Source organism: Choloepus didactylus, chromosome 1 (genome assembly GCF_015220235.1).
Source record: "Choloepus didactylus isolate mChoDid1 chromosome 1, mChoDid1.pri, whole genome shotgun sequence".
Classification (NCBI taxonomy): Eukaryota; Metazoa; Chordata; class Mammalia; order Pilosa; family Megalonychidae; genus Choloepus; species Choloepus didactylus.
In genome coordinates this window covers 33,128,275-33,141,098 of record NC_051307.1, presented here as the reverse complement: position 1 = coordinate 33,141,098, position 12,824 = coordinate 33,128,275, and positions in this window count along the sequence as shown.

Genomic DNA, 12,824 nt, shown 5'->3' with positions numbered 1-12,824 from the left:
ATCTATGGTGAGCCTGGTTTTCTTATTAAGGAAAGTTCTTCAGCTTTGAAGACCTGTCTCTGCATCTTCCCTGTACATTTGAAATTTTAGCAACAGTGGGCACTTATTTCTGCTTGTGATCTAACTTTACTTAGTTCTGGGTCACGGAGTCCCTCTCTGGGGGATTATCCATCACTTCACAGATCATTGCTCCTGCAATCACAGATTCACCAAGTATGGTCATTATACCTCCTCCTGGAATAATATCACTTCTCAATTAAAATTCAACTTCTGCTGTAGACTGGAGAACTGGTAATCCTGACCTAAGATAATACAATTAACCTCAAATTGCCTTTCAACAGTAGTTTGTGATCTCTTCCCCAAAATCTTTCTCCTTTGTTGCCCTGAGGTTGATAAGGTATTCTAGCTGTCCCCTAATATATTTTCATAAAGCACAGTGCAGGTGAATATCAATTAGGGTCATGTGCTGGTCACCGTTCTCCATCTCTTGTGAATTCAAGGTGAAACCATGTTTTACATGTCTGGAAACCATGGTATGTCTTGGGCACCTGACTTCACTTCCTCAGTGAGTTTAAATTGGCAAGCCAGAGCTTAGACCATTGATCTTTCTAAACAGGGCCACAAAAGATGGCAATTAAAAAATAAATACTAGCAGTTATCTCATTTGTAAAAGAGGACAGCTGGGTCAATGAATTTTTTACTCCATTGACCTCCAGTGCTTGAATATATGTGTTAAATTTGCTAGTATAGCAGTCCTTGACCTTATTAATCAATGATGTCAATTTCCTGATTCAAGTAATATTGCTGACTTAGGAAAGGTTGACTCTTTCCATATAGTCTTCCTCCTCACAATTTTTAAATTGGAAACATTGGGTCCAATTAACTCAAACGAAGAGATTTTTTCTGTTCTGCTCCAGTAGTGACATGTATGGGTACAATCTAATTCTCATGATTTCATCAAAATCCTAATTAACATCAACAATGAAAAAGGTAACTAATAACACAGTCTTATAGACAGCATTATTCTTAGTCCTATTTTGTACATGCTTTTCTTTATGCACCTACAATCATATAGTCAAAGGTTTTCTGTTTGAAACAAAGTGATAGATGATCCAGGCAGAATTGAAAAGTAATCGTTGAGTAATATTTGACTTTCTCTCTTCATCTAACACACTATCCTCTGTCTCTCTACATCCATTATGTCTCAAATCTTTTTCTATTTTTTTCCAATTCCAGTTATTTAGTTAGGTCTTCAATATTGTAACTAGTGTTATACAGTAACTTCCTCAATATGTCCCTATTATCTCTCACCTAATTTACTCTAGGTTTTGCCAAATAAATCACCTTAATATTGTAGATTTATCAAACCTCTTCACTAATAAACTCATTAATACATATATATATATGCATATATTTTTGATTTCTTAAAAAGTCCAAATTCCTCTGACTATTGTTACTCAAGTTCTTTTAAGCTGTGACATTAACATTCCCTTCAATTTTTTTTTTTTTTTTTTTTTTTTTTTTTTTAAATATTTATTAAAGTCTTTTTTCATTGAAATTATTACAGACGTTTAATTTTAGCACCCAAAGCTAATGGCACCTCATATACACTGTAAAGCTTTATTAATTCTGTAAAGGAATGTATTATGTACACAGTATCCATGTCCCTTCAATTTTTATGGGATAAACACACACCATATGTGATAAACTAGAAGTGTTTACAGCAACCTTATATCTTTCCTTTTCTGATACATTACCCTCTGTTTCCGTTTATTAACTTGTCTTGTAATGCCTTTCCCTGAATCTTCAAGGGCATATTCAATGTGTCTTAACTTCTGAAAGTCCCAAGAATGATCCTTCCTTCCTGAAACCTTCATAGTTTTAATATTTTTTAAATGCCACTTAACATATCTGACTTTATATTATAATATGTATTTTGTGGAATTAAAATACCTTGTTACTGGTCATAATTATGGAAAGGATTTTATCCTATTAATTTAATGATTGTTCCAGAACACAGTCTTCCATAATAAATAGAAAGTATTTGTTAAATGTCCCTTAACAAATGACTTTACAAAGTAACTATCTTTATCTTAATTAAAGGTAAACTATACTACTTTATTTTCTAAGACACTGGGATACTCTTACAAAGAGAATGATCCAATAATTCCATTGATTTGGGTTTCAATGAGGTATTACTTATCTCAAATGTCATTTAGTGAGTCTAATTTTCCCAACTGTGATTCTAGAAACATCTTGTAACATTGATCATACTCTCTCTTCTATGTCTGGTTTCAAAGTAGCATCACCCTTTGATGGTCAAGGATATCATAATTGAATGGGGAGAGGGAGAAAAAGGCAGAGTGTTCAAGGAATGTTTCTTTAAGGAGTGAAGTATAAACCAAATGTATTAATTGTGATTTAGAAGTCAGGTTTGTATCCTAGGAAAACAGTACATAAACTGTTTTTAATGTTTTTATTCAATCGTCACAGTTGACATGACAAAAATACACACCTGTTATTGAAAGCAAGAAGCTAATAATCTCTTGCACCTTGTAGCATTCATGCTCTTTAGAGATCTCAAAGATGAAAAGTGGTCAATTAAAAAAATAGAATTAATATTGAGACTGTCTATATAAAACCATGGTGTCATAAATATCAAAAACTTGAAAGAACATATAAAAATAAAATACAAATTTGTTTTTATTATACCAGTCATCTAAAGAACATTTTAAGTGAAATTGACTGTCATGTTGATAGTTCCAACCTGGAATTTCTCTAATCTACTTAAGAATGTTTCCTCTAGGTATATTTTTTTTCAAGAACAGTAAAGCAAACCTCTGGGTTTATTTTTTCAGATAAAAATTCAGAATCAGCCTTCTTAGAGTCTGAATTGCCACATGCTGCTGTATTAATTAAGAAACTGACTTCAAGAGTGCTTGGCACTTTGGAAAAGCAAATGTCCCTGCAGGCAGCTTTTCTTCAGTGACTATCTCACTTCACTCTATCTTTTGCATCACAAAAGTATTTTCATTCCTCTCAAAAGTGGATTAAAACTTATCTCTTCAATAGCAGAATGAGATTATTTAGGAAATTTGCATCATCTTTATGGAGAAGTAAGGGAGAAGCATTTGTCAGCACTGATCTCAAAGTAGGTCCCAGTGATTTATTAATACTTTCCTTCTGGGAAAGTACTACAGAAAATGGAATGATAAATGATTTTTGAAGATTGGAAATTCAGAAATAATGCTCAGATGACATTTTGAGGGAAATTTCCAAAAATAAAAAGTGAAAAAAATAAAATTTCATATTTCCCTACAGGGTGCTTCCTTCTATTTTTCTAAATCTTCCACAATATTGGACACAAATATAATTGGGATAAATTTGTAAACATTCTAAGACTACTATATCAATTCTGTAGGAATTCACCTCAATTTAGATGAAGTGCATGCAATTTATAACGTCACTGTAACAAAAACAAAAAGATATATTCAAGTTCCCTAGGGTTGGCAATTGCTACTGGATTTTGATTCTATACAAATACAACCATTGCAAAACCACTTTGTCACCTACTGGAAAAATAGCTTTGCGTGGTGTGAAATTCACTTACATTTGGATACTTCTGTGACATCTAGCAATTATTGACTTTTCTAACTTGTGCACATGTATTTGCACATATGCCAACCGTTTTTTGTCACTTTCAATATGAGAGGTATACTCAGCATCAACTTGTCTGATTATACTTAAACTGCATTTATTTACTGAGCAACAGCAATTTCATCAATGAACTGGAAATAAAAAGAAATTTAAAGCTATTTCTCTTAATTCAAGAGTCAAGAAGTTCCCCACTGTCTTTACAGGCATGTGTTTATAATTTTTACAGATCAAAATGCTCTTTTATTAGAAAATACCCTATTCAAACATAAGTGCCTGTAAGTGCACTGGAGCCTGGTTGGGTGGTTTTGACTCCCAGTTCCACCATGTGACAGTCATGTGTTCTTAGGCAAGTTATAAAATTTCATTGTGTTTTAATTTCCTCATGTGTCAAGTGGAAATAATAATAGTACTCAGTTTGGAAGATTTAATATGTAAATATATTTAAAGTGTTTAGGATAATGCTCAGGGCACAGTAAGGACATAAGATGTGCTGGTAATTTTCATTTTTGTCACCAAGAATATGACCTAGAATATTTGGCTCTGCACTTATTGACAACACATTAGTCCAGATGCCTGGAAGGCTAGTACATGCTAATAACCTGCAGATCCCAGAATATGCTGCATCCATTTGACTGAGAGTTTTAAATTTTGAAGACCTCTCTGACCCCACCCTCCTCCTCCATTAAAATGGCATGCTTGGCTGAGGGAACTCTCATGCGGGATTGTATCTTAAATTGAGTAAGGACAGGATGTCCAATGGGAATAAAACATATTTACTTTCCTGGTCAAATGAGACAGAAACTTGAATTCATCATTCACTTTATCTTCTTCCTTGTACCCATGGGTAATTTTTTTACCAAATTGATTTTGTCTTCAAAATTTATTTTAAAATATGTATATTATTTCCATAAATTTTGTCTTCAAAATTTATTTGAAAATATATATAGTTATTTCCATCTTTTTTGAGGACCATATTATACTTTATTAAGGACACATGTAAATGTTAATTGCATCTTTGAGGCTCACTGAATACCAATTCATTATCCGTCTTGCTGATAGAGTGGTCTTTCTAACATAATAATCTGATCATTTTATTTCCTTTCTGGAGTTTATTCAGAATTTTCACATTGCCTTTAAAATAAATTTTAAAGTTTCTACTGTCTAATACAAAAAGCTTCATGTTCTAATCCTGTATATCTTTTCAGACTTATCATCTGCCATGTTCCTAAATGTTGCCCTCTCTCCATCAATGCCCCAATTTTGATCAGTTTTTCTTCCACATTCATGTCTTTGTACAAACTCTTTCTAGTAGCAGTAATGATTTTCATGATCCTTACTTATGGACACTATCATACTGTACTTCAAAACTAATCTGCCTTCAACCCCCAAGAACAAATTGACACTTAAATTTACATTTTTCAATAACTCTGCAAACATTTCTCTTGGAGCAGTTTTGATCATATGAATGAAAGAAATTATTTTCCAAATTGTCTATGAACATTTTGAGGCCAAAGATAAGAGTTTTGTTCTCTGTACTCCTCAAAGTTAACATGTCTAGGGCACCTAGGAGACAAATGCCAACTGATGGTTGAGTGAAGGATGCACTCAATATTACATTAACAATGATGTCAGTCCTGACCCGATGTGTTTTAGCCAACTGGCCCATCTGTGGGTCAGCTGCCCAGCATCAAATAAAATTAATCCTTACAATCTCGGCTTGCTAAGATTTTATTCATTACATTTTCTTTAGATCAGTCTTCTAATTAAATGTTATAGGAATTGAATTTTCATCTTGAATCTGTTGCCCAATTCTCCTCTTTCACTGGTCTTTACCAACCTCTGTTTTCCCTTCTGGTTATAAGATTCCTTCAGCTCTTAGGTTACAGCTTGAATGATTTATTCTAGTCAGTACCTTACAAGTTCAGCTAAGTGGCATTTATAAGAATGTGATATCCCAGGTTTCTGGATGAAAGTCGGTGTTAAAAATTTTCCTTTGAGCAGATGAAATATATGTGTATTAAAAATATTGTAAAACTGATAAACATATGATAAAAATAGACATAAGCACTAGAACTACAGTTTGCCATGGGAAATGAGAAAGAAACTGAATTTCTTAGTTTTGGTACTTTCCTTAGTAGGACGGTCATTGAAAGTTTCTTGATTTCTCCAAAATTGCTTTATTGTAATTCATTTTTGTTTTCAATTAGATATTGCAAAAAATGAAAAGTGCTATTGAATATTAAATCACAAAATACTTTTTAGTATGATATATTTCAGGCTGTTGCTCTCAGATGATGAAGAACATAGAGCTTAGAAATGCTACAGCAAATGTTAATCTCAAAAGCCCGTACTTTTCTCCAGTGTCAGCTGCTCAAGCAAGGTGTTGGAAGCAGCTGGGCCTCACTCAGATAATGGATTAATTATTATTATAAGACACACATTGGATATTTAAACATTTGGAGAATAATTTTATTTTAGAAAATAATTAAATTTCCTTAAAATTAAACGTATTAGTTTAGTTTTAAACTAATTGTATTGGGTTTTAGAACCATCATGTTTAATTCAATTAGTTAAATATTTTTTATATAATGTGCTAAATACTCATGGAGACTTAGAAAAAATAGACCTTTTCTCTTGAACCAGGAATTGATTTTCTCTAGTAATGTTTGGAATTTGAACCTTGAGATGTTTGAGTGCAAATTCAAACTTTGACTTCATGATATTTGAGTAGGTGCTCCATTTGCCAAACTGCATTCATCCATCCCTAAAGCTATTAGTTCCAGTTCCTGCCGATAGGAAGATCAGTGATTCACAAACACAAAGTCAATATATGATTGAGCTTCTTGCTGCATCTTCATTAAGAGAATGCAAAGTGTAATTTAATTCTGAAACATGTATTTGAAAATGGAAATTCCTTAATGCTACTAAAAGTGAGCACTCACTGACTCTAAATCTTTGGGAAACTGGACATAATAATTTGACCAAGTCTATAATGATAGCAAACAGACACACACACACACACACAAACATAAACACACAAAAGTGTAAAACCTAGTGTACACTTAATACTAATAAAATGAACACTAAGGAGCCTATCACTCAATTTAAGATATAAAACATTATCAGTAACTTAGAAGATCCATCTCCCCCATCAAAGGCTTTTTCCCTGATAATATGTCCTTTTTCCCAACCAAGATTAACCACTATCCTTATTTTTGTTTTAATCATTCTCTGACACTTTTTCATACTTTTTTACTTTTCTTACATACACATTGTTAGGTAATACCTATTTTTAAACTTTTTACAAATGGAATCATACATTGTTAGGTAATATCTATTTTTAAACATTTTACAAATGTTCTTACACTTTTGATCTATTACTCTGCATAATTTTTTTCATTCAATTGCAGTCCTAATTTTACTAATTTTACTATATCAAATTACCACAATTTACTTTTTCACTCTACTGTAGGTGGATATTAGACTGTTCCTAGATATTTACTGTTATACACAATGGCACTATAAACCTTTTAGTGCTGTCCAACAGTGCACACCTGCATAAATTAATCTAGAGTAAATACCTATTAATTATTTAATTGTGCCATAATATTAAGAATTGCCAAACAGTTATGCAAAGCACGTTTCCTAATTTACTCTTTTCCCAGCTGTGTATGAAGTTGTCCTTGCATCATAAACTTGTCAATATTTGATATTGTAGACTTTTAAAATGTGTTATATGATTATGAAATTGTATATAAACATTTTTATAATTTTAATTTACATTTCCCTGTTTTCTAATATATTTACTTGATCACTCTTTTTATTCAAATTTTTATGCTTGTTTTTAACTTTTACTTTTACAACTTTTACTATTTTTTTAAAGTAGAGTGTTATGTCTATTCTTTACTAATCATAAAACTATTTTATATATTCTAGATACCAATAATTTGTGGTTTATATCTAAAATATTTTTTCCCAATTTTCTCTTAAAACTTCCCTTATGATGCAATTTGATGAAAATCAGTTCTAAATTAAAAGTCTATATCAATTATATTTTAAATTTCAATGATCATATTGACTCTTTTCCCTAGCAAGTAATTGATATGTTTAAAAAAGTTTCTACTATTATTATGCAGTCAAATACATCCAAAGTATATTTCCTTTATACATTGGATTTTCAGAGTCACATTTAAGTCACATTTTCCTACACTAAAGTCTTTAAAATATTCTCATATTATTTTCTAAAAATATTATAAAAGGGTATTTTGTGTTAATGTATTAAATTCAGCTTGAACTGATGTTTTATTATGGTGCAAATTATGTCAAAATTCAGTTTCTCCAAATGATTAGGCCATTTTCCCAAAACCATTTTTTGAAAAGTCTGCTCTTTCACCAAAAATCTGAATTACCAAATCTGTTGGTTATCAGGTACACATGTTTCTGGGCTTCCTGTTCTGCTCCACTAGAATATATGTCATATTTTTATGGCTTTATGATAAGTGTTAATAACTGGTATGCATTGCCTTGTTCTTCTGAGAGCATTTTGAGATGTACACACAAACACATACATAGTCACACATCCACAGAGTCAATATTAATTTGGAATCTCATTGAAACTTACAGGTTGGTTTGTTTTAAACTGTCTTTAGGTAATATAATCCATGAAGCTGTAAACTCTTATATTTTATTTAAATCTTCTTAAACAAAAAAGGTTTATAATTCTTAGGTATTTGGTGACAAATTAAGAGCTAGGTATTTACTATTATTCTTTGTTATTTTAAAGATTAGGTTTATTTTATTTCTCATTTGTGGAAATTGCACAGAAATGCAATTAATTTGGTTTTTATATTTTATACCCAGTCTCCTTTTCACACCTTAATTAATTCCAGTAGTAGAATTTTTAAAAAAATTAATGCAACTAATGTAAATATTCATATAATGCAAATATTTGAAAGTATTGTGTATTGTTTTTCAATCTTTAATATATTTTACATGTGTTACTCTGCTCTCAAGGTTACCCCAGAAAATGCTGAGTAGATGTGGAATAGTAAACAACTTATCATGCTGACAATCTCAGTGGGAATTCATGCAATCATTCACTACTGACTAGGATGTTTTCCATATTTTAGGTAGCAATTCTTTATATATTTAAACTATTCCTCTCTTTCTGGTTTTCAAAGTCATTACCTTGATTAAACATTGCATTTTAAAAATGCTTTCTCTGCATCAGTTGATAAAATTAGTTGATTTTTCTCCTTTAATATAATAATTTTTCTCCTTTAATCTATTAATAATCTGTTTGATTTTCATATGTTACCAATGTTACAATGCTGGCAATGTTGCACTTGGTCATGATAGCATCTTTTGGAATACGTTGTTAAATTCAATTTGTTAATGATTTTACAGTGCTGTGGCATCAGTATTGATGAGTGCATATGAACCACTATTTTTTCCTCAAACTATACTTGCATAGAGTTAAAAGTTATGCTAATGTAAAAAGAGTTGGTGATTTTCCTTTCTTTCCCTTTCTTTTGGACGAATGTTGTGAATTTAGAAGTACTTATTATTTTTTTTAATGCATAATAGTACCCCATGGTAACACTATCTGAATATGGAATTGTTCTCTATGGAAAAGTTTTTGTCCTCCAAGACAATTTCTTTATGGTTGTATATTGAAGGATTTCTATTTGCTTTTCTTTGGCTTGGATAAGTTGTAATTTTCAGAAATGCAACCAGCTGTTCTGGTTTGCTAAAGCTGCTGGGTTGCAATGTACCAGAAATGGGTTGGCTTTTTCTATGGGGATTTATTAGGTTGCAAATTTACAGTTCTAAGGCCATGAGAATGTCCAAATTAAGGCATCAAGAGGTAGATTCCTTCTCTGAGGAAAGCCCGATGGCATCCGGGGTTCTTCTGTGGGCCTCCTTCTGCCATCTGCAAGTGCCTAGTCACCAGCAAAGACTGGGCCTGTTTGCAACAATAATTTTTTATAATGTGCTGTTGCTTGGGAGGACCCAACGTTAAAGGTACTTTCTTCACTGTAATTTCTGGAAAAAGTGCACTCAAAACTCTGTGAGTTGAGATAATCTTTGTAGAAGTTTGGAGGGAGATTTGACAAAACCTTCATTTGAGGGAACTGATTAGAGCATGTCCATCTCACTGGTGATAGAGAGAACTTGACTGATTTTCTTGTATTAAGTGCACTTCATGTATTTCTAATAAGAAGACCTTCCAGAAAGTGAAATTTGTTTGTTCTGGCTTTTAAGAGGTGAAATATAAATAAATTTCATAATTTATCCAGCTGTTAAAAAAAGTAAAAAAAAATAAAACATGGGAAGGCACATGGCAATGCCTGCTAGTCCTTCTTTTCCTGGGTTCTGTATTTAGTGGCTTTCTCAAAAATGTCTCTGGACTTCTGTATCTCTTAGCTTCTCTGAGTTTCTGTCTCTGTGAGCTCTCTTAAGAGTGCCAGTAAACTAATTAAGACCCATCTTAAATGGGCAGGGGTCACACCTCTGTGGAAATAATCCAAAAGTTTCCACACACAATTACATAGGTCACATCTCCATGGAAACAACCTAATCAAAAGTTCCCACCCACAACAGATCTGGCCCCACAAGAGTGGATTAAAAGACCATAGTCTTTTATGGGGTGCATAACAGATTCAAACCAGTACACCAGCTTTGAAATCTACTAGCATAAATTTGTTTATCATTTACTTTTACTTATTATTTTAATGTCTAAGACAACTGCAGTTTGGACTTACATAAGCTAATTGTCTCTTCATGCTTAAAAAAATTCCTAATATTGTTTATTTGTGTTTCTTGTTTGTATTTTTGATCATTTTGATTGAGGTTTTGTCAGTTTCATTATGATTTTCAAAGACATAACTTTTGCTTCCTTATTCTCTCTATTGCATTTTTACTTTCTGTTTGTTTTAATTTCAGATTTTATTACATATTGTGGAAGCCGAGTGCTGCCTGCTGCTTTTCCCTGTGACCCACAAATGAACTCTGTGCTTAGGACCAGGTGTATTGCCTTGGCTCCTGAGATGAAGTCAGAGTATGGTCTGACTTCCTTCTTGGGTCACCTTGACATCTCACAGCAAATAGTGGCCTGCCCACATACTGCTCAACTTTTTGCCCAGAGCACGTATAAGTATCTCCATACTAAAAATGTAAGTTTTATGCTCCTGGCCCACCCCACTTCTATATCTATTCCCATTGGGGAAGGAGTGATGTCCATCTACTGCGGCATAGGAATGTGTGCTGTCCATCTCCCTGCATTGGCTATTGACCATAACATGTTGGCCATGGGGAGTAGATACCCACTATTTAAGCTAACCTCACTCCATCTCCATCTCTTCTCTATGTAAGTAAATGTTGCTCCATCCAGTGCCTGTGTCATTTGTGCCTTTCTTAGATACCCCAGCACTGCATACCATGGAGTGGGTTAAGACCCTAGGACTACTGTTCCTGGCAACTTTATTATGCTCTTTGTTACCCTCCCTGCAGTGAGACCCCTCCCCTGGAGGTGATAATAGTTGTCTCTTTCTGACCATTGCTTTGGTGCAGTGAGCTGGATGCTGACACATACAACTTTATGGTTATTCCTGGAATCATTCTATTGTTATTTGGCTAACTTGTTGAATAGGATACCTTGATCATTAATTTTAGCATTTCTTTTTTTCTAATATAAACAGTTATGATTATAGATTAAGTTTATCACTTTCTCTTCCAAATTTTAATATGTAGTGTGTTCTTATTTTATTCTAATTTTATTCTAATATCCATTATGATATCCACAACCCATGTTTAATGAATGTCCACAATATATGTTTTAGAAGTTATCATAGTCTTACTGATCTTACCTTAATTGTATTTTGCTTAATCAGCATAGTCTATATTTTCTGAATCCATCAAATATATTAAAGGTAAAATAACAAAAACAAAACAAAACAAAATAAAACCATATTCTCTATCTAAATAGATTCAAAAAATTTTTAGCAAAAACCAGCACCAATTCATAACAAAATAAAAATCTATCTGTGAGGTAGGGATAGTAAGAAACGTCCTCAAATTGATAAGGGCATCTACAAAAAAATCTGTAGTTAATAGCATGTTTAATCCTAAACAGTGATTGATATTTTTCTAAGATTAAGGAACAGGAAAAGACATCTGCTTCCATCACCTTAATTCCCCAGTGTACTAGAGTTGCCAGTCAATGAAATGAGACAAAAAGAATAACAGAAGGAAAGACAAGACAAACAAATTGGAAGGAAAAATATAAAATGGCATTATTCACACAATACATGATCATATACATGGATAACTTTAAGGAATATACAAAAGTACTAGAAGAAACCAGTGAATTTTATTTATTTATTTATTTATTTATTTAATTTATTTATTTTTTATTAAATTCAGTTTTATTGAAATACATTCACACACCATACAATCATCCATGATATACAATCCACTGTCCACAGTATAACATAGTTATGCGTTCATCACCACAATCTATCTCTGAACATTTTCCTTACATCAGAAAGAACCAGAACAAGAATAAAAAATAAAAGGGAAAAAAGAACACCCAAATCATCCTCCGATCCCACCCCATTTGTCCTTTAGTTTTTATCCCCATTCCTCCACTCATCCATACACTAGATAAAGGGGGTGTGATCCACAAGGTCTTCACAATCACACTGTCACCCCTTGTAATCTACATTATTGTATAATTGTCTTCAGGAGTCCAGACTGCTGGGTTGGAGTTTGGTAGTTTCAGGCATTTACTTCCTGCTATTCCAATACATTAAAGCCTAAGAGGTTATTTATATAGTGCATAAGAATGTCCACCAGAGTGACCTCTCAACTCCATTTGGAATCTCTCAGCCACTGAAACTATTTCGTCTCATTTTGCATCCCCCTTTTGGTCAAGAAGATACTCTCAGTCCCACGATGCCAGGTCCACATTCATCCCCGGGAGTCATACTCTGCTTTGCCAGGGAGATTTACACTCCTGGGAGTCAGGTCCCACGTAGGGGGGAGGGCAGCGTGTTCACCTGTCAAGATGGCTCAGTTAGAGAGAGAGAGGGCCACATCTGAGCAACAAAGAGGTACTCAGGGGGAGACTCTTAGGCACCATTGAAACCAGTGAATTTTACAAATTC